Source organism: Episyrphus balteatus, chromosome 2, assembly GCF_945859705.1.
Source record: "Episyrphus balteatus chromosome 2, idEpiBalt1.1, whole genome shotgun sequence".
NCBI lineage: Eukaryota > Metazoa > Arthropoda > Insecta > Diptera > Syrphidae > Episyrphus > Episyrphus balteatus.
Window position 1 is genome coordinate 102,788,115 of NC_079135.1, and position 24,003 is coordinate 102,812,117.

The window sequence follows — 24,003 nt, forward strand, 5'->3', positions numbered from 1 at the left end:
TTTAATTTTAGATTTTTCATAAATTTGTGTTTTTTTTTTGGTTTGTTTGTCTTGTTTTAATTTTTTTTTAATTGAAAGAATGGTGCTTTTAAAAAGTTTATCGAATTGATGTATACGTTACAATTTATATAATGAATAAATTTAGTATATTTTTAAGGATTTTTATAGTTATGTTTTTATTTAAGAATCTTATATAATAAATTAATAAATATATAATAACTACTTTTTTGTAGATTAGATAATTTATTCAAAAATGCAAAAATAAAATTATTAAATAATTCAAAAATATAAAAAAATATTTAGTTTGTTTAACTCTTGCAAGGAATTGTCTAAAATTTAATAATGCAAAAATGGAAATTTAAAGGTAAAAATATTTTTGGTATTCAAAATCGACTTAAATAATCTAAATCTTTGAAAAAAAAAATTGAGAAATAATCACAATAATAGTGCAGATAACAGTTATGTGAATGGAATGAACCATTAATCTGCAAGCACTTCTAAATATTTTTTTAAATGTAAAAATAAACAGAAAAGGAAATAATAATCGGATCAAGTCAAGAAATATTCTAATTTTTTTTTTTACCAGGAAAACTTTTTAAAATTGCCTGTTGATGTGTTTAAAGCAATTTTTAAGCGAAACTCTTAGTTGGTTAATGTCTTAAGTTTTTTTGTTAAAAAGCAATTTAACAGATAAATATAGTTATGTCTTCTAATCTGATAACGTATTATTTCAACCACTATTATACATAGCTATCAGTTCGACACTCAACACTTTTCTTGTCGGTTTTAATGATAAACATTATTTTAAATTCCTGTTAATGGTTTGGCATTTTCATCAGCCCAATTTTTTTTAACCGGAAACAAACTTTAAAAGTTTTAACTTATTTAGTCACTATGGCGAATGCGTACTATTTTTTATTTACATATTATTGTTGATTAAGAAACATTTGTGGTCCCTTAATTTGGAATTCACCCACTACGCTCTTTCACATCTTATACATGATGCAAATCAAAGACCCATGCAAGATGCTAATCATTTTATCCTATCAACCTCATCCAAATAATTGCTGTGGGTCATCAGTGAACGATGCGGATTATGACCACAAAAATATACGCCTAAGACAATTTTAATTCCTTGAAAATGTTTTGTCCAACAGTTCCAGGGATGGCTTTTAGATGAAATAAAAGACTGAGTCGCACGTCTTTTCTATTATGGTACAAGTACAAGTAACTCTAATGTCGATTTTTTTTTTTTTTTTTTTTTTCAGTTAGGGAAAAAACATAATTTAATTTTTTCTACGAAATTTAATCGTTTTTCAAATATGTACATATTATCGTCGGCAGAAAGCAAAATTGTTCGAAGTTCTTAACAAATCCTATGGAACTATGGAGTTAGAATAGTTTTGCTTCCGGAGACCATATTTTAAAGTTGATCGTTTTGAAAGAAAAAAATCTTTTCACCAAATCAAACGGCACCTGTGATATAAGCAAGATAGAACTTTTGAGTATAATGTTACAAATTAAGACCTAATTTTTACCGATTTCCAAAAAGGAGGAGGTATTCAATTCGTCTGTATTTTTTTTTTTTTTTTTTAATTTTACACGTAGAAAAATAATGGACCACCACAGAGAAGTGAGTTAAAAAATGTGTTAAAAATAACGTAGTCTTGGTTAAAAACTATGCAGTTCTCGTTGCTAAAATCAACGTATAGTCGCCTCGGTTAAGTTAAATTGTTTTCAAATACTATTTTAGATGGTTATTTTAACCGATCAACTTGTTTATATTGATCAAGAAACTCGGTTAAAATTGAATTGAATTTTTAGTAAAATTTAACCGAGAAAATGGGTAAGATTAAACAATTTTGAATAACCGAGTCGACTCGTGTAGTTTTAACCGAGGTTAGTTTGCAGGTGCTATATAATAGACTGGGCCAAAAAAATAAAATATTTTTTTTTTTAAACTTACTTCGAAAATCTGGTTCAGGATGATAAAAAAAAAATTTGGTGAAAATTTGAGATGTTAAAAATAATTTTAAGAGGTCTATCATCGGTGTTTTTTATTTTTATACATGATATGATGTGTTACAACAGAACTGCTAGACGATCAAAGTAAAAAAAATTTCTGTTCATTTTTTCTTATATAAAATTAAATTTCCTACAAAAAAGATCTGATTGAAAATTTTCGTCAGACGAGCCGTATTCGAGGAATTAAGCTTTTTAAATCGAAGTGTTTTTTCAATTTGACTGTTTCACTTTGGAATTTTGTGATGAGCAAATAAGTGAATAGAAAATAAAACCACGAAAGATTCTTATAGGAAATTTAATTTTCTACAAAAAAGGTCTCATAGTAATTTTCCCTAAATTGAGTTCTGAAGAAGTTATTCACGATTTAAATCGAGAAAAAAATTAAAAAATCAATTTTCAATTTCAAAATTTTCTAATTCACTGAAAATTCAATATTTTCAAATTAGCAAGATGTTTTCTTGTATTTACTTAAACGTTCTATAAAAAGTTCCCTGGCAGCAAATTAATTGCTTTAACTGTTTAGAAGATATTCGTATCAAAACCAATGCCCACTGATTTCAATAGTTTTCTTATGACAAGTATGCATTGCGATTTGAATACGATTATCTTTTTTGAAGAATCATTTTTTTTTAAACGGTTCACTTATTTTTCCAATAAATAAAACCAATTTTTGAGCTTCGTAATAACTGTTCTAACGTTTGGAAACCGTGAAATTATTAGATTTTTTTTGCAGTTTTTTAAAATCACAAAAAAAAATTGTATCATGATTTTTTTTTTTTTTTTGAAAATCGTAAGCTCATATTATACATAAATTCAATTTCCCTTAGAAGCGTAAAACCTAAATAAGTTGCAATTTCTAAACGGAAAGTGATACAAAAAAAACATTTTACGTACCTATAACGATTTTTTTTTTGTGAAATAAACTTACTTTTTAAAATACATTTATGTACAAAAATTAGAACTTTGATCCTTTATAATTATAACGGGTCTAGCGGACGCGTCCGGACAGAGGAAACTTCATACATACATATATGCATCTATTCAGGGTCGAAAAAATTATAAACTCCACGAGGCTGACTCAAATCCAAGATACTGATCCTTAATACAATATTGATTACAACCCAGAACCAACTAAGTTCATGGGATTTGTTTCTGTTTATCTAAATGTTTATGATAAAATACCTTTGCTCGTAAAAAAATTACTAAAGTTTTCTTGAAGAGCAATATTTTCGATGTAAGATGTATATTCCGGATTTTGTACTCACAAAATTACATGCATAAATTTCCTTATTCATAGCTAATGTCAATAGCTACTTCCGATGTAATAAGATAAAACTACACATATGACACTAAAAATACAACAATTATGAAGATAAAATTGAGAATTTTACAAATAGACCCATGTTTGATTTTTATGGGTTTTATGTTTTGTGTATGTTTTATTTTTTTAAGGAAATTTCTCATTTGGTGCCAACTACTTGACAGATCATAAATAATTCCTAAAGCATCCATATAATATCACTCATAAAACTCTTAAGTGCGACATAAAACCTCTATTTTTTTTTTATTACCTCTTACGAGCGTCAGGCCCTTAAGGGCATTTATAAACGCATTCAAAAGGTTAATTTTTGTTGTTGTTTTATTTATTAATTAAAATAAAAAGAGTCGCCAGAGAGTGTATCTTTTTGTTTTTTTTTTTTTTTTTGATTGATAGTAAACAACTTGGCGATTAAACTCCCTCTCTCCATCACCGTCAGCGTCACAAATTTGCAGCCATTATTATAACGTCAGACATTATAAGACTGCATAAGTTGTAAGTTGTTGTTGTTGTTGTTTTTATTTTATATTGGTGGACAGAACCCATCATTCGGTCGTTAATCATCGTCTAAGTGAAATTCGCGTTTTGCATCTTCCATCACCGGCATGCACCCCCCAGGTAAACCATCGCACATATACAAGGAGGAGGAATAAAAATTAATATTTACCTTGTTTTTGGCAAAAGACTATAATCAGGACGATTGCGATGAGAGGATAACAGGCCATAATTACACCTTGTTAAGGGCCACACACAAAGGCCTTGACTTGACTTGCAATATCGCTTATAGTTCGCGAATATAGCATTGGGGAACAGAGGACCGGCTGCTGATGGCCGCCCAAAACAAATTCACTGCTGGCTATTTTGTACTTTTTCACAAATCTTATTATATTCTGGGAAGTAGGGTTGGAATTGATTCTTATCGAGGTTTGTCTTTATTTAAGATGTGTGTGTTTTTTTTTTTTCGTACATCGTTCGTTGGGCGCCACTTAAAAAAAATCAAATCTGATAATGAAGTGCATCTTTCTTTATACCGCTTTGCAATTCGGTACTATATTAGTCCTTTAAAAGTGGACAGGAAATTGAATCCTGGAAAAGAAGACCAAAATTCTTCAACTTCATTTTTGAATCATAAAATTATATACAACAAACTATCTTCGACTATAACCGCAGTTGTTTTATCAAATGTGCAATTTTTCAACCCAAAATACACATAAAACAAAAAGCATATAGAAGAATCTTTTTTGTGCATCTTCTTGAGGCGCTGACACTGGTTTTTTTTTTTTGGCTCTCGCCTGGGCTGCAATTTAATGGTTGTGAAAAATGGGCGATTACTGTCATCACACACCGGTTTGTTGAAAGAATAATTTCAGAAACAAAAAGAAAATAAGAAAAAAAAAAAAAAATGTGGGACAAGTATGATATGTGACGTGATAATTGTATGATATAGGTTTTATGGGATCCTATTTAAGTGGCTAGAGGGTGATTCTTTTCATTCTATGGTTATAAATTTCATAAATCATTTTTAGGAATTAAGTGCGGATATGGGTTAAGACGACACTGAGTTTTCTTTCAGCTTAACAAGGATCTTATTGAAAGAAGTCAGGTAATAGAAAACAAGAACATTCAAATAATGGAGTGTTGAATAAGTAAGTACTTATACTTTATTGAACTGAAAAATTGCACGAGTAAAATAAATTGTGTAAGAGTATTATTTAGCTTAGTACCTTAATAGCTAGTAAAAACAAATGATCCGTGAGTATGGCCACTGGATGCATTGAGGACTTAACTCAAAAAACATTATATTGAATGTCTTGGTCGATTCACAATGGAACTTTGAACTAGATCGGTGGTGGCTTCACTGTTTTGAGAACCTTCCAACAAAAAAAAAAAAAAAAAAAAAAAAACAGCTTGTTAATCTTCCACATTCGGGTAGTGAGGCTGAAGAATGAATCTCCGTACATGACGTTGCGTTCAAAATTTGAATCGAGAGGTAACGGAAAAGTTTAGGGGAAGTACGTCCAATATGACATACCATAAGCTTTTTCATGAAAAAAAAAATAATACCCGTGATATATATTACCATCTTTGTATTTAATAACAGTTTTTGTATTAAAAAAATAAATAAATTATATGAAAAAATATACAAATTAGTTGGCAAGGATAGATTTTCCAAGGAAAGCTAACTTAAATCTACCTAATCCTTTGCATTATGTCGTTTTCTTTCACTCCAATGAGAGTACCCTTTTAGTACTTATTTTTGCACTTTTGAAGGTTTAATGTTCTTTGACGCCACAAAAGTGTAAAAAAAAAATTACTCCGGAGTAATTTTAGTACTATTACTCCACATTTTTAGTCAGATTTACACCGATTTGCACACACACTTATGAATTTGACGTTTGACATTTCAAAAATTTTGTTTGAAAATTGAAAAATGCGAAAAGTTTTTCTTTCAAACTCTTTTGTTATTAACAAAAACAACCATTATGAATATATTTTCTACTCTTTTATATTCCGCCAGATATATTTCTTCCATTTTTTCGTTAATTCTTCACTTTTTCCAAAAATGAAATTGAAAACCGAATAAAGGATTTTTCAGCCAGTGTTCTTCATCAACAAAAAAAAATCCTGTGCCAGATAAAAAAAAAATCCCATGTTTTTTTCTGCGATGATGGGATAGTTTTATTTTACAATTATCAAACTAAGGGTGTGTGTTAATTAGGCTGAAAAAAACCGATCAGAAGTATAATGAAAAATATACCAAAAGTAAAACTAAGTCCGCTTCTACACGAAGACGCAAAGCGCGAGATGCACATAAGAGCAAGGGAGAAATAAAGTTCGAAAAAAAGGGAAGGAAATCTCTACCGTGAGTCTCCGGTAAAAAAATTTGTGACTCTTTTTGACGTTTCTCTTTGATCTTGTTCTTATTTTGCTGTTCTGCGTTCACGCACCGAAACGAAAATCAAAATCAAATTCGAAGATAATTTCTGCGCCTTGCGTCTTCGTGTAGAAGCAGACTTATCAACGAACGCTTATTATGCTTCATATGTTATTAATATTATTTTTTTTTTTTTGCAATTCATAAATTTTTTTCCCTAGGCCTGTTAACACTATTTTTTTCAAGGAAATTATCCATTTTTGCCTTGTCACATACACAATTACAAAAAAAAAATTACTCTCATTATGTTCTTTCGCTCCAGAAAAAGGAGTAAAAATTTAGAGAACTCCTTAATAGAGTGAAAGAAAACGACATTAGACTTAAAAAACTTGTTGGTGTCCAGTGTGCTTCTCCTTAATGTAGCCTACGGGATACCAAATGTTTTTGATGTTGCAAGCGAGTCCATTTTTGTTTTTCATTAGCAGCTTTAATGGCCCCCGCATCGCCTGAAACATGATTGGCGGTGGGAAGTTCGCTTATACCCCCAGTGGCATATTTAAAGTTAAAATTAAAAAAAAAAAAAAAACAACAACAATTTCTATCAAGTTGAAGGTATGTCATTTCGTCCATATTTAAATAAATAAAAAAAAATTTACATTGTATCCCCAGCATGGAATAAAATATTTGCTACTCTGCGTTACCATATTATCAATTATTTTTTGCAGCACTGCTGCATTTATGAATTCACTCATTTGTATTACTGTTATTCATTATTGTTGATCTTTTTTTTTCAATTAGGTTCATATGAACGTTATAATTAGATACTTACAACTGCGTTACTGCCCCACAGCGTTACCATATCAAGTAAAAATTGGTAAAGCAGTTTAAGATATTTTTTTTATAAGCTTTTCACTATTATACTAACAAATTTTTTGCAATTTTTTCTCTAATCTTAGAATTTTGTGAGTTAATTTTTGGTATCACAATGATAAAAATTATTAAAAGTATTTAATTAAAATTAATGTGTCAGTGATTTTACTTTATAAGAGACTTACGTTGTTACTAAGTTTTAGATTAAAACACTAGGGGACTTACAAAATTATATGACTTTATAAATAAGACTAAAATTTGTAGTAACGCAGTAAATATAAAAATAATATTATTATTTATATTATTATATTAAAATATGAAAAAAAAATGTATACAAATTTTAAATGCTTTATTCTAAACGCCTATTGAAATTTCATAACATCAATCCAGCCATGCAGAGTGTATGTATCTATTATGTTTCAGTTTATCAAAGCAATCGTTTGTTATTGCTGAAGTTATAGCTCATTGATATTGCAAGTGACCAATCATTATGCTAAATAATTTATATTTTATTGCTGCTTGTTAACAATCGTGAGTTTGTTGTTTTAGTGAATTTATGTGGCTATTATATCTTTTTCAGAAAAAAAAAAAAAAATTTAAATACTTATACAATTTTACAAAAGATAAAATGAACCATTTTGATACACAGAGAAAAATAGACCACATAAAATAGAACAAAAACAATAAGATTTCTCTATGGTTTTCATCCAAGAAGGAAACCTTATTAAAACAATCGGGTTTTCCTTATTGTTTTAAAATCTGCAAAAAAATAAAAAAAACCATGACCAGGCTGGGAATCGAACTGGGGACTTCAAATCATTAGTCGACCACCTTACCACCGGAACCAACCTGCCATGAAAATATTGATCGCGGTTTTTGTTCTAGTGCTAAGTTGCAAAAAAAATCAACTTTTCAGTCAAATTTTAATAAGATTTTCTCTATAAAAATAATAAGAAATCTCCTTTAAAAAACCTTATTAATCGTTGATTTTAATAAGATTTCCTTATGAAATGTATGGACGGTAAAACAATATGGCAATCTGTTAGTTTTTAGCGGGTCATATTTTTCTCTGTGTAGGTACAGATTTTCGTTAGTCTAAGTGTTTTTTTTTTCGAATTCTGGACTGGTGAAATCAACTAGAAACTCTGGGAAGTTAGAATAGCTTATAAATATTTTTTAACAGGTGGTTAAAAGGAAAATCCCACGAATTGATGGGAATCGGATATCAGAGCAAATAGTTTATTCATGACATGAATAATTTTTTTATTCGAACTCTACCACAAACTACCATCTTTTTCCTTATATCTTATGTGACTGCTCTATAAAAAAAAGGATTGGCTCCATTTATTGACATAGTTATATGAACAAACTTTGATCGATTTAACCATTCCATTGAAGTTATATCAATTTTTTGTATTGCTTTCTACTGACAACATAATAAGTTACCCACCCCATTTCTTTGAAATCTTAGATCATTATCCCAGGTGCACATATAATTTCCCATTGATTCACATGTCTTCCAATATAAAGAAGCATAATTTTTTTTTTATAAAAACAAACAAACAAAAAATACAAAAACAAAACTCGAACGATGAATAATTACCATCAATTGGTGGACAATTTCAATTACCTTCTTTGGGGCTCTGACTTGGCTCTGACTGTGACTCTCTTGGTCGCTCGATTGCATTCAATCGATCCATGCCGATTGAGTCGCAGCGCTGGTTGATGATGATCATTCACAATTAATTGCCGGTATTTGTAAATGGCTATCACGTACGTGGAAATGGGATCCTAAATCACCTCAATGGTAGCGGAGCACCTTCCATCGCATAACGATCATCGACTGACTATGGCCAGAACATTTCAGTCTTGTATATTGCCATTATGCTTCATTCAATTGATGATAGGTACCTAACTACTCGTATTGAGCACATCGAGCACGTACCTTTTCTTGGCTTGTAAAATATATAATATGTATGAGCTATGAGCGAGATTGCTTATGGGTACTGTCGATTGGGCTGGGTTTGGATACGACACGACTGACGTCGATGACAACGACGAAAAAGACGGTCTTCGTCAGATGGATGGTATATTACTATAGGATGCCGCGGCACGAAAACCTTTTAACTCCCATATTTGGTCAGATTCTTTTGTCGTTGAAAATTTGTGATTGATTTACCACCCCGCTTGCGTCCCTTTTTTTTGTGAATTTTTGTATACAAACATATCTAAATAGGCCCCCAGAAGGTTTCTTTTGATTTACTTTTTTGAAATTAATTCAATGGGAGTGGTATGGGCTATTTGAAACATGTTGAACAAGAGGCCGCAATCGGGTTATGAAAAAATATATTTCATTTTGATGAACAACTTCATTATTTCTTCATTACCGCTTGATGAATTTTAATTAAGATTACAATTGATTGTCATATATATTATTACCGTGTGGAATGACATTCTTTGTGATTTTTATTTTCTTTGAATTCATAAATAACGATTTCTAATGTTGAAATTTATTGAAAAATGATACACTTAAAATAAATCAATTTTATGTTATGATTTTATAGATCTTACTTAACCGAACTATACTTTTTATATAAAAATTTATAAAAGAAAAATGTTAATTTAATTTTTTCAGAAATTTATCAAAAAATTAAAAAATAGTTTCAAATTTATTTTTAAAATTACACAAATACCTTTTTAATACTTTGAACTCAGAACCAAGTTTCTATGTAATTAATTTCTTATATAACAAAACAATTTTATAGAGAGAAAAAAATTGAACAATTTGGCCTCCAAATTAAAAAAAAATAAATTGCACGTTCTTGCTCTTATGGTAAAAGTTGCTAGGAATGCTAAAAGTTTTTTATAGCATTAAAAAATATACAAATTTTATTTCAGTTTTATTAGTAATTTTATAAGAGATGTGAAAAAGGATTAAAAATTGTTTTTAAATTAACGAAAACACCTTTTAAATAGCTTTAATCTCTAAACTAATTTGTTGTATGCCAAAGAGTTTTTAGAATTTTTTTTTTTTTGATAATTGTAAAAACTGTTTTTATTAAATAAAAATTTTCAAAACAAATTTTAGTATGCTATACTCATGGTATAAAAAGACAAGGTATGATCATTAGAGCCGCCATCTTACAAAATGGGGTAATAAGGTTTTGACGTTTGGCATTTGGCAAAGTCAAAAGCAACAACAATTTCGAAGACAAATTTGTTTACAACAACAATTTCAATGGGCTGGGCTGTCAAAACCTTAAGTAGCCATAAGTTTTGACAGTTCTCGATACTGAGTTTTTTCTAATGATCATACCTTCTCTTTTTATACCATGTGCTATACTTAAACTATTAATATTCAACACAATTAATATTCAAACAAAATTTCAAAAAACATTATCAACCCGTTTTCAAAAAATTAATTTTTCAAAATAAAATTTTTGAACATTTTTTAAAAATCCAAAAATAATTTTTTTGAAATTTTTTCTTAATTTTAACATTGAGGCTGCTAAAAGGTATTTGTATAAAATTTTTGTTTGAAATCGGTTAATTTGTTTCTGAGAAAGTCCAAAATCAAGAAAACGGTACCGCTAATAACTGTTCAAAAAATATTTTTTTAATTTCAAATGTAGGATATTGTTAGCTAAAATCAAAATCGTTAGAGCCGTTTTTGAGACAAAGAAGCATTTTCATTTTTTGCCATATGGCAAGAACCGTTGATTTTGGTCCTAAAAAAAATCAATTCCCTCCTAGAGAATCGTTTAACACTCTTACCAAGTTTGAAGAAAATCGCTTCACTAGTTTTTGGGATGGATCTCGAGATAGAGACAGACACATAGACAGACAGTCAGACAGAATAGCGAGGCTCATTAAACAAATTGCTTTGCTTTGATTTGTATTAAAGATGGAAAATGGTTGTCGCTCTACTGATTGTCAATCATTCAACAACACAGAATTCAAAACAGAATGACATTTGACTCCATTTGCAACAAATTATGTGCATTCATGTTGTGAATTACAATGGCAGCTGGTTTGTTAAATTAGTCAGATTTAATTTTAACTTATTAATTTTAGTGGTTTAATGATAGGGTCACTGTGGTGTATGCGTAATTTTTTTTTATATTGAATACTTTGTTAACGGTTCTTAACCTCACAAAAATTCAGTCAAAATCTTGGTAGCAGTGGCAGAGGTTTTTAAATAAAAACTAGTTTTTTGCATTAAAGTAATAAAGCAGTGTCAAAAATTTTTAAATTCCATTTTTTCGTATTCTTCGCATAACACTTTTTTCAAAAATCAAAACAATATTAAGCCCATTTCGGGCGATGTTGAGTGTAGTCGTAATAAATATCCGTATAGATCGTGATAGAATTGGAAATTTAAATGCGTCCTATAGCATTGCATTTTTGGACATATTTTTTATTCTTTCTGATTTTTGTTTGGTTTATGCCTTTTTGTCTTTTGATTATGCTGGATTGGCATGATTGTAAGTTTGTCAACTTAATCACGAATGCAACAAACCACGACAGTGTTTTTTTTTTTTTAAAGATATTCCTTCATACATTTGTTTTGCATATCTTAATACATAAACATGGTATACGATGCCATACCGCATAAACAGTGGCGAAAAGCTTTAAATATACAACTTTTATTGCAAATATTTTAAAGCGATGGGAAAAGAGGCGGGTTTGATACAAAAGACATGCCGCCACCATGCCGCCCTGTGAGTAGAATAAATAATGACAATCATTAAATGTACTTTGAACGGATGAATTTTTATTTGCCAATTGAATTGTTTATAAGTTTACCATGGGCTTTGTATTATGACGATGAGATGAAAGATAGAGATGCATAAAATATTGTAAAAAAACAAAAAAAAAAAAGATATGGCAAAAGATTGTTAAAGAGTGATTGAACGCCATACATCGGTCTTCCCATAGAAAAAAAAAAAAAAAACTATTTGTTTTAATTGAAAGTGGACATTTTAGTTAAAAGAGGATGTAAGCGGGTATTTATTTTATTTTTGTGAAGTGGAAGTGTTTGGAAACCATTATTACAAAACATGAATTATTGCATAAAAAATGTTGTCAGTAATATCGATTTTCTTGGGTGAAATTTTTTGACGTGATAACGTCTTATAAATCTTTCGCACTTTTGCAGTGCGGCAAAAAATTTTAATTAAAAAATTAAAAATAAACTATTAGAGATACAAAAATCTTCTATAGCTTATTTGAAAGATAATAACCTAAAGCTTAATCCAAATGAAGGATTTTTAAAAATTCCGTCATTTAATAGGGTAAACAGGGGTAAAACGTAAAGATGAAATTTGAGATAAAATCTTAACACGAAGTTGCAGAGAATTGATTTTTTTTTGCTATAGATAGACGAGATTAATTTAAGAATAACTGCATTTAAGAAAAAATTTTAAAAATTTTGAAACTACGCTAAAACGTTTTGTTTGAACGTTGTACACGTGTTGGGGCTATGACAAAATGATGATTTTGGGTAAAGGAATTTTTTTTTGACAATTCTAAAATGTCAGGTGAAAGATGAGGAAAAAAAAATTAGGCGTCTGATACGGATTTTGTTCCAACACTCTGGGTTTTGAAATATGAATTTTTGAAAAACACCTTGTTTTTTAGGGGTATTTTTGGGTAATTTTTGATTTTTAGTTTTTTTTTTGAGTGTTCTCAAACTTATAGGTCATGTAGGTTTTGGCCTTATGCATACATGTGCGAAAACTTGGAATCGTTTAGTGAGTTTTGACTGAATAACGGAAGAAACAAGTTTTAAAATAACACGTTTTTTGACCGTTTTAACCGATTTTCATCGTTTTTTATTTTTATCTTTTTTTTTAATACATACAGGAATAAAGTATATGAAGCAATGATAGACCTTGACTACGACTATATGTGTGCGAGGTTTCAATCATTTTCGTAAACACAATTTTGAGATAACTGTAAAATAAAATTTTAGAATTCAAAAGGTTATAACTTTTGACCAAGAGCAGATAGAAATTTTATTAATTTTTTTATGAGCATTCTGATACAATTACCTTTCATTTGGTATATCACACATAACGGTAGACTAACTACAAGCTACACAATGTTAAATCAAGAAACTTGCGAAAAACCTCAAAACACCAGTGGAGATCTGTTGCCCCCCGAAAAGCCACCAGTGTGGAAAGTACCGTAATCTCAGTCTGGAAATTCGACATGGTTGAATTTAAAAAATTCTAACTTCTCTTGTAGGGATCTTTGAAATGAGATTGATACGTCATATGAAAGGTAATAATAAGCTTTCACATGGTATAAAATTGTTAATAGGTTGTGAAACAAAAAAATTGATTCCATAGCGTGAGAACATAAGAATAAATGTTTTTTTGCTTTTTTTCAATGAAATTTGATCGAGTTAAAAAAATTCTAGCTCTTTTGTAGATAGACCTGATCGATATATATATTTTGAGCTAAGACAATAAGCTTTCAGATGGTATAAAATTTTGTATAGGTTGTTAGGGAAAAAAATGGAATTAATGACGTGAGAAGATAAAAATTCATGTTTTTTTTTTTTTGCTTTTTTTGATGAAAATGATTGTTTTCAATAAATTATTTTTATACTTTTTGCGCATTGTAAAAATTTTAAAATGGTTTTATTCTTAAGAAGAAATACTTGGCTTTTAAATTGCATAATTTTTTTTTGTAAGCTTTTAAAATAAAAAAATTAATATAATGAGAAAATAAAAAAGGTATTTTTTTTTAGCTTTTTCTTGTAAATTATGATTGTCATTTTAAACAAAAGCACACAGCCTGTTTTCTGACGACGTTATCACGTAAAATCATCGTCCGTAAATCGGCTTTACAGACAACCTCTTTTTAAATTATAATTTGAGATCCAAAAATGTAGATAAATATTTTTCAAAATCTTAAGGACGATTTTTAAAAAATGTTCTTTTTCATAAATAATTTTAAGAAATATCAAAATAAAGTTGCTAGGCCAGTTTGCAGCAATTATCAACATCTCAAAGCCCAAACCAAAAATAAATTCAATGTTATGTATTTTTTTGCATTTAATATTTTTTGGAACCAAGTAACCTAAATAAATGCTTTTTTGAGTACTCTCATTTTCATTTACATAATTTGATTTGGTCACCGAACTAGATTTACATTCTATGATACACATAAAATATTATAGTAAAGACCAACAATTAATTAAAGCATACCTATATTCTTCAAAGCTGCAAAGGTACCTAAAGATAACACGTATTTCAACCTCAGACCTTCCATATTATTCAAATTATAGCAAATGTATCGATATCGGTAATCCACCCTGTTTTGCGAATGGATTTTATGAATGACTGCTTTAAATAGACTTTACTATGTGTACTTAAGCATCGAAAAATATTAAAGATAAATAATACACGAACTTATGTGTATTTCGTTGGTATAATCTTATCATCTTTTTTTAAATTTTATTAAAACATCCACAGTCCGAGTAAAGCATTAATATGAAATCGCAAGTAAAAATATCTTACCAAAACAAATCATTCATCTTGCATCATTCTTTTATGTGACTCCGTGGCGCAACGGTAGCGCGTCTGACTCCAGATCAGAAGGTTGCGTGTTCAAATCACGTCGGGGTCAAATACATTTTTTTTTTATTTTTATTATTTTTTTCAATAATTGAATATTGTTAAATTATTTTATTTTTGCTTCCAATTTAATTAATGACTTGGAAGGGCGAGAAACATGTATTTATGTAAATGAAAAATGTACATAAAATAACTAGTTGATAAACCTAAGAATTTATAACTGGAAAACAAAGAGGAAATAAATTTTATTGCTATTTTTAATTGGCTTAAATATATATGACTCGAAGAAATTTTAAATTTAAAGAAAAATTTAAAAAATGTTGTTTTGTTTGTGATTTTAAATAAAAATCTGCAAAAAAAATTTAAAAGAGAAAAAAAACTTCATTAAAAAAATTTTTTTTTTGCTAATATTTACAATAAAACAAAAAATAAAATAATTACAACAATAAAGCGTTTTAATGTTCATTAATAACTTCTTTCGACATACCTACTAAATATTTTTTGTAAAAAGAATTTTGTTTTGTAAAAAGATTACGCATACACCAGAGTGACCATCTTAATAAAATGGAAAAAAATACATACAAAATTCTATATATTTACCTATGGTACATACGTAAACATTTCTTCATATAAAAATATTAGTGTACTATAGTTAACAAATCCTTATTTAATAAATGAAAAGACTTTTTTGTATTTAAAAAATAAAAGTTCTTTTTTAATACGCTTGTATTAGCTTCACTTGTAACTATCTAACTAACTAACTACACTGAACCAATTCCTTAAATACAACGAAAAAATTCATTGAGCCAACGAAAATTTAATTAATTTTCAGCCGATGAAAAATTTAATTGGCTCAACGAAATGGCTTTCATACGTTAATGAAGAACTTCATTAGCTAACGAAAACTTTCGTATTTTAATGAAATTTATCATAAAAATTTTTGATCGAGAATTAATTAATTTTTACATCACTTTACCAAATTTTTTCATCGATTAACGTAAAATTTAATTAACCACGGTGATATTTTTCGTTTGTCAATGTATTTTTTGATTAATTTACTAAAGGAACTTTCGTTAGCTAACGAATTTTTTTCGTTAGTTTTATGAATATTTTAATTAAAATACGAAAAAATATTCGTTAGCTAACGAAACTTTTTGTTGTATTAATTATTTTTATAGTAGATTATTCTTACATTCTTCTCGTGGAATTACGAATTTTTTCGTTAACCTACGAATTTTTTCATTCATTTTTCTTCTTATATTTAATTATACTCATGGTTTATGCCTTGTGTTCTTCTGAACATATTCTAATATCCATCTGCATTGACTTAATCTTTTTCATTTCACTACCAACTGCTCATAACTTATGCTGAGTGGTCTCTAGAACCAGATCTGATCCCCTATTTTGAGTCGTTAATGGAAAAAACGAAATCGGGAAGGCTCCGAAAAATGCACATTTTCGCAAAAATTCAGATTTTTTAAATTGTATAAAATCCCACCCAGAACAAATTTCTTTTACAACTTGTTTGTATTTGCTATATTTGTTAGAGCCTATTTAAACCTTATAAGCTATGGAGCACACAAACTGAGAACTTTTCTGTAATATTGACGTCGTTTATGGGGGATTTAAAAAAATGCTACTTTGACATCCCCTGACCCATTTCAATAGAATTTTAAATTCTAATACTACACTTAAAAACTTCGTTATATAAAACACTAACCTTTGTAACTGCATTTAATTTATGTCGATATCTTACACTGAACCAAAAAGGTACATAAAATTAAAGAATTCGTACATTAATTTAATGTAAAAATTCATGGCAAATGAGCCAATGTACAAATTCATTAAATTTAAGAATCTTTTTATGAACAAATTCATGAGGGAATGAATCTTTCTTTTTTTTTTCATTGATTTCGTAAAAATTTTAATGAAATGTTGCTTAAATTTTATGAAAAAAAATAATAAAAACTATGAATTTTTCTTAAAGTTGTATGATTGTTTTCATAAAATATAATACGCTTTTCATTAAAATGAAAATGCATATAATACATTACCATTTCCATTACAAGCCTTTAATTTGTTCCTAAAAAAAATTTTATCCCAAACAAACAAACAGCAAAAGAAAACAACCCAAAATCTTAAACAAAAAAATTAAAATTGTTTTTCAAAATAAAAGAAATTATTAAGTTTAAATGTTATAAGAATGTTTTATTGATAGTTATCACTATAAATTTCAGTATAAAGTTAATTTTTAATTTAATTTTACTTTTTTAATGGATGCATCATCTGGAAAGATAGAAAAAATAGACTAAGAGCCCACGACGGCCAGACCTTCGTTATTTTATACCAGCTGAAAGTTTGTCTGTGCATACCCCCCATAGAGGTGAGAACGACCAGGGACTTTTTAGTTCTGGGTTGTGGTTGCTTTGGCAGGTAAACGGTACTAAAGGTGTAAAAAATAGGACCTTACTTTCGTCAAAGTATACCGCTTCATTTTTTTATATTTTCTTAAGGATAACTTCAGAAGTCTAGTCGTCCATTGCCAGACACCTATGACGGTTGTTTCCCCCTGCCAGACACCCCTAAACTTGCAAAAATTAGGACCCTACTTTCGTCATAGTATACCAGCTAAATTTTATATATGTTATTTGGGGACCTATGAAAAGATGTTACCTCAAGAGCCAGACAGTTTTGATGGTTGCAACACCTTGCCAGACACAATTTTCTAAAAAATGACTCAAAATTTAAAAAAAAATATTAAAAAACGACGGCAACACTTACAGTAACAAATGATACTTTTTTCAAAAGCCAGAATTGTACACTTAATTTTAATTTTTAAATCAAGTCATTTCAATCAATAGTTTTTGAAATAATTGATTTCAAAGTCAAAATTTGTGAAAAAAAAGTTTAAAAAACTACTATGAATATTATTTGTGTTAAGGCTGTGGATCTAAATACAAAATATTCTAATAAAATAAACTGCCTAAATTAATTCCTTATCAAACGCTGAAATCCATATGTTCCTGTGCCATCTAGTTTTCGAGATATTTGAAAAATAGGAAAACTACTTTTTTATAAGATTTTAATTATAGTAGGAGATCCCACCATTGGACGACCTATTCACGTCGTTATACCAGTTGAAAGCTATATTTTCTGAAAGGTAGTGTCTAAGGAAATAAATTGCAAATGGGTTGCCTAGCGATATCCTGTCAAGGCATAGGGTTGCCAAGCCTTAAATTTATTTTTCCGTATGTTTGAATACGCGTCCCTGCTTATATGGCAAGCCTAAGAGTTCTAAAAAAAAAATATGTCATAGGAAATTTATTTTGATAATTTTTATTTTAAGGATTTTTTAAAATTTTAAGTTTGAGTAGGGTAAACAAAGGCAATAGGTAAATTTAGAAAAGGGCAAAAATCTATTTTCTAAGAAAAACGTGATAAAATTAAAATTGAAATTGGAATCGATAGATATTATAAATATATGAAAGCCACACATACAAATAAAAAGTGTAAAAACCTACAACTTGAGATAAAGTCTTTTTAAAGTCATGACACTCAAATTCGATATTCGAGAAATAATTCATTAAAAATCAGAATAAAAGATTTTTTAAATAATTTTGATTTGATAAGTTAGAAAAAATAAAAATGTACATTTAAATATTGTAGGTGTTGCCGTTGTGTTCAAATATTTTTTTTTGTGTTTGAAGTCAATTAATAAGAAAATTGCATCTATCGCTTGAACGATGAAAGATTGTCCCTCACTCCCGTATGTTTTTTTTTTTTGAATTTCCTAGACAATCTTTTGGCATCAATTAATTTATGAAATTTAAGAAAAATATTTGAAAAAAAAATTTTTAGTTCACAAAAATCTTCAATAAAATTAAAAAAATCAAAACGGCAACACCGGCAATTTTTAATCTATAGACTTTAAAGTATTTTTAATTACCGACGTTTGAAAAAAAAGATCATCAAAATCTAAGCTTTTCGGCCGGGTTCCCTAATATTGCCAATTTTTGAGCTCTAGTTACTCCACTATTAATTGATGATGGTTTTCATATTATTATGTAATAGTTTCTAGTGTGTGATAAAAGCGTATTTTAGGTTTTTAATATATTATATTGTTTAATGCATATTTTCGTTTTTCTAAGCGCATATTTTCAGATTTGAGGTGCATGTTTTATGCACATATTTTGAGTTTTTTTTTAAGTGAAATGCATACAAATCCTTGCCCTGTAAGGTAGCATATCGCCAGTTAAAGCATGCACCTAATATTAGTATAGCAGTTATGTTTGAGTTTTTGAAATAAGTATCTTTAAGTAAAAATTTACCTACTTTTTGGCAAATACATAATGTCAAAAAGTTTAACTATAGTGATCTTTTATTACCATCTAGTTTCCATTCTTGTATAGAACAGTTTTGTTTTTTATGCTGTTTACTAAGTTTTCACTTCAAATAATTTATTTATTTCCCCGTAAACAATCAACAAATAACAGTTTGTTTCTTTATCTATAGAAAAAAAAAGAGTGTGTGTACACATGTACACGCGACTGAAGTTATACTTCTCATTCAGTATATGTAAATGAATTTCATTTGATATTTTTAATTTCTATTATTAAATTAATTAATCCACACATCGTTTTTTTACATTTTTATCAAATGAAACAATAAATTAATTCTTTCATCCTCCTTGCGTCCATGTAGTTTTCAATTTATTCTGTGAAATTTACACATGTTGTGCGGTTCAGAACGTACGGTATACGCTTAACGAAACTAAATGAATTGAGCATAAAATGTGCGATATGGTTATTTTATGAGAATTGTGTGTGCTTCAGCACTAGTAGTAGCAATATGGAACTTGCAGAGTTGCTACAAAGCTCAAAAGTGAGCTGAGCTCAGCTCACAGCTCAGCTCAAATTTTGAGCTAGCTGACTTTTGAGCTATGTACCATAGCTCAGCTCATTTGAGCTGAGTTGAAAGTCAGCTGAGCTGATGGTTGAGCTGAGCTGTTGGGTGAGCTAAAGTAAAGTGAGCTGAGCTGAGCTGTGATGGGTGAGAGGATACATTGATTTTTATTTGGAAAGTATAATGAAATATGAAGATATTTTAAACTTTTATAAAACACCATAGCTCAAGATGTTTGGTTCTAGTTATTAATGGAATTATTTTAACACATGGATATTTTTATAAATAAAACAGATAATTTTTCGTGATCTTTCTCTTGGTTTTTTTAACCCTAGAAAGATAATCATAATATACGTCTCAGAGACGTATGATTCTAAAAAAGATTTTTGGTCTTATGTTAACACTTTTTGTCATATTTATTTAACTCATTACTTAGATTATTTTAAAGAAATGATATAATAAATCAAATCAATTTAACAAAAACCCAGAAATTTAAAATTGAATAAGATAAAACAGTTCTTTACACGCCATAAGTCTTACAGACGTAGATTATCTTTCTAGGGTTAATAGTAAATATATTTCTATTTTTTTAGTAAAATATTTCTTTTTTAATCATAAAAAAAAATCAGGTACAATCCGGTTTTACGACTTTTTTCAAAATTCCGAGAAAATCGCGTTTGAAAGTTGGGGTAAATTTTTTTTTCGAAAAATCCCCGAATCTTTGAACGCTCCTGGAAGCTAAACCGCTTGAGAGCAATTTTTGGGAGTGGTGCCAAATGATAGCTTGTGTCATGGGCCTACGCTTTGCACATTATCAGATTTTTAAAAAATCGCCTTCCATGTTAAACCGCCACATCATGCCTTTTTTTTCAGAATCGTGTCTATTGTTTTTTTACTTTTAAGTTCTCCCGGTTTGAGAACGCGTGGACCTACAGGGATGGGAGTTATACCCAAACGTAGGTTAGAGTCCCCGCTACCTTTTGGCATCAAAAATTTTATTTTCATTTTTATCAAAATTCCGCGATATAGGCGTTGGAAGGCTTTGATCTAGAGACAGGGGAGTGGTGCCATATGAGAGCTTATATTCTCAGCTACCCGAAAGTGGTATAATCCGGTTTTTCGATTTTTTTCAAAATTCCGAGAAAATCGTGTTTGAAAGTTGGGGTAAATTTTTTTTTCGAAAAATCCCCGAATCTTTGAACGCTCCTGGAAGCTAAGCCGCTTGAGAGCAATTTTTGGGAGTGATGCCAAATGATAGCTTGTATCATGGGCCTACGCTTTGCACATTGTCAGATTTTTAAAAAATCGCCTTCCATGTTAAACCGCCACATCATGCCTATTTTTTCAGAATCGGGCTTAACTTTTTTTTTACCTTTAAGTTCTCCTGGTTTGAGAACGCGTGTACCTACAGGGATGGAAGTTGTACCGAAATGTAGGTTAGAGTCCCCGCTACCTTTTGGCATCAAAAAATTTTTTTCATTTTTTTTCAAAATTCCGAAATATAGGCGTTGGAAGTTGGGGCGCTCACTTTCAGCTCAGCTCACTTTCAGCTCAGCTCAAATGAGCTAAGCTATGGTACCTAGCTCAAATTTGAGCTGAGCTGTGAGCTGAGCTGAAATGTTAGCTTTTTGCAAACCCTGGCAACTTGCCACATGTTACTTGCCACATGCAACTTGCCACACGCAATTTGCCACATGCAACTTGCCACACGCAACTTGCCACATACAACTTGCCACATGCAACTTGCCACATGCAACTTGCCACATACAACTTGCCACATGCAACTTGCCACATGAAACATGTAACTTGCTACGTGTTGTGTGTTTTATGTTTGCCGTACTGCGGCGTACTGCATTTTTAAATACTAAAGTACTGCGTACTCTAAAGGTGAAACGACAGCCCTGCTACCCAGGGTGATCGCGTCATAATCCCTTTGACATTCTTGTCAAAAAGTAAATTTTCATACCCACCCTCCCATAAGAAGTATAACTTCAATAAAAATAAAATAACAAAACTATATTCATGCTTAGCAACATCATTAAGCTACCAATATTCATCGGTTCCGTGTATAATATTTCTGAATAAACATTTATAATGAAAACACGTTTTTTAACCGATCATAACTCTGTCACCACAGGAGCTGTCTCACATTTTTTTTTTTTGTTATCTTATCCAAATTACATCCTGTCTCTTTGCGTCTCCATCACAACACAGATGGAACCTGGCATACCAAACTCAATAGTATCATATTCTTATCTGGAATTGGCTCAAAGTCTGTGAGTCTAAGCCTAATTAAAATTGGTACTAATTCAATGCTTAACGAGATTTTAATTTACAAACTACATAAATTTGCTGAGAAACACACCAGAATACTGTCTACTGCCTGTCCCATCAAAGATGTCTCAAAACGGCCAAAAACAAGCTCCAGTCCCATCATCGGACACCGAATGATGCGGTCGTTTGGGGGAAAATTTACATTTTAACGATTGACTTTGTGTGTGGAGTTAAGCAAGTCTTCGAAGTGATGGCATATCAGCTGGCTGTTGGAAGCAAGAGAAGTTTGTTTTTTTTTTTTAATGGACATTTTGAACCAAGCCTTTTACAATATTGATTGGGAATTACTACATGATACCTAGAGATTGAGATTTTTGTCTATAGAATCCAGGACACGATCCCAGTTGCATCCTGCAATAAATATTGACTCCTTCATCGACTCACGCAGTTGCGCAGTCGCAATTGGCGCTTGTTTCCAAATTTAGTATTCAAGTCAGTTGAGTCAGGTACACATGTCTCTGTGCCTCTAAAGCCGCAAAACAAATCTTAGAGGTCTTCCATTATGGTCAGATGCACTCATGGCGTTCGTGCTAATTTCGCAAACAAAACGCATCGCGCCGCATCATTTGTGCGTTCGTCATAAATGGTTAGACAATGATGATGGAGATGATGAAAACGACGACCGACTATAAAACTTACATGCCGCCGCCCGCCCAGCCGCGCCCCGTCCTCGGTCGACGTGTCAACGTTGCCTTTATGGTGATGGTTTGGCTTGGTTATGACGAGGAGCTGCCGGAGCTTGAGTACCGTTTTGATGCAATAATTTGCTGCTTCTGCGCACAGAGAGACAGACACCATAGAGAATGTGAAGCCCTTTTGTGGCGCTTCTTCTTATATTTTTATTCTTGATGGACTTGCGGGCTTGCTCTGTTGTTGGTTCCCTTTAAGTTGGCTTGGAACATAACACAAGGATATGTGCGGTTATGGCACTTTCATGCGATAATTTGTGCTCATTTCATTGCGCGTTGGGCTGGCAAAGAGAATATGGTTTGAAGTGACGTTGGGACAAAGTGACAGTTTGCCTGTTTGAAAGTGATACGTCTGACAGGTGTTGGAATTTCTGTTCTGATGAAGACGTTGGGTTTTGTATTAATTGTATTTTTTTTTTTTGTCTTTGTTTCGTTTCTTTGTTATTCTTGATGCTTTTAGTTTTGATGCGAAAGAGATGATGGAACTTGAATTTTTAATGTTAAAGGATGTGAAGTGATGCGGTTTGCTTGTGGTCGATCGACGCGACAACGACTATCACCATCAAGATGATGGTGAAGTCGAAGTCTGAGGTGTTTGTTGCAAACCAAAAGTTGTCTATGTGTCATTAATATAAGACAATAATGATTAAAAATATTTGTTCTTTGGTCGAAGTTGGATACCTAATATAGTTAGGGTGGTCCGAATATTTCAAAATCTAAAATCAGGATGCATAAAATCTGAAATTATCAGAACCTAGAAAAGTTATTAAAAAAAGGGCACTTAAAAAAGTGCAGTTTTTCCTCGAATTATACCAAATTGTCAGGTTTTTGAAAGTTTTTATGAAACCACCTTGCCACAATTTGCATTTAAAGTCTTGAACTCATATTTCATTTGGATATTTATGAAGGTTCTATACATAAATGTTGGTACATTGTACATATCGATCATTTACTTGAATACTGTAACTCAAAAATCACGAATTTTTAGTTTTTAAAGCAGAAGTCATTTCTTAGCTTTTAAGGAGAAGGAGTTCTTGTTTTGTTTAAGTAACTAACTTTGTACATACAAAAATAGATCGATACTAAATTTGAAACTCGTTTCCTGAAAAACAAGTTTTGAGAATGTTTAAGTAAATAAGCGTCGATAGGTATATTAAGATATGCACTCGTACAAATAAAAAGTTTAGATAACAATCAGACATGATATTATGATAATAGAGAATGCAAAAAAAGTGGGTCCCAGAATTTGGCAGGACAAAAATAAAAAAATTACGATTTTTCAAAAAGGGTGAAAATATTTTTTTTCGGAATTGTGAATACAATATTCGAATTCCGCGGAATATTCTACATCAATTTCATACTTGATTCTCTATAAAATATTGTGACCGAAAAAAGTTCTAGCGA

At 30.2% G+C, this 24,003-nt stretch overlaps 1 non-coding gene across 1 annotated transcript; it reads left to right on the forward strand.

Moving 5' to 3' along the window:
- The first annotated feature begins 14,654 nt into the window (after positions 1–14,654).
- On the forward strand, positions 14,655–14,726 carry Trnaw-cca (transfer RNA tryptophan (anticodon CCA)). The gene has a single exon. It is a non-coding gene; the product is annotated as a tRNA-Trp (tRNA).
- Positions 14,727–24,003: the final 9,277 nt, after the last annotated feature.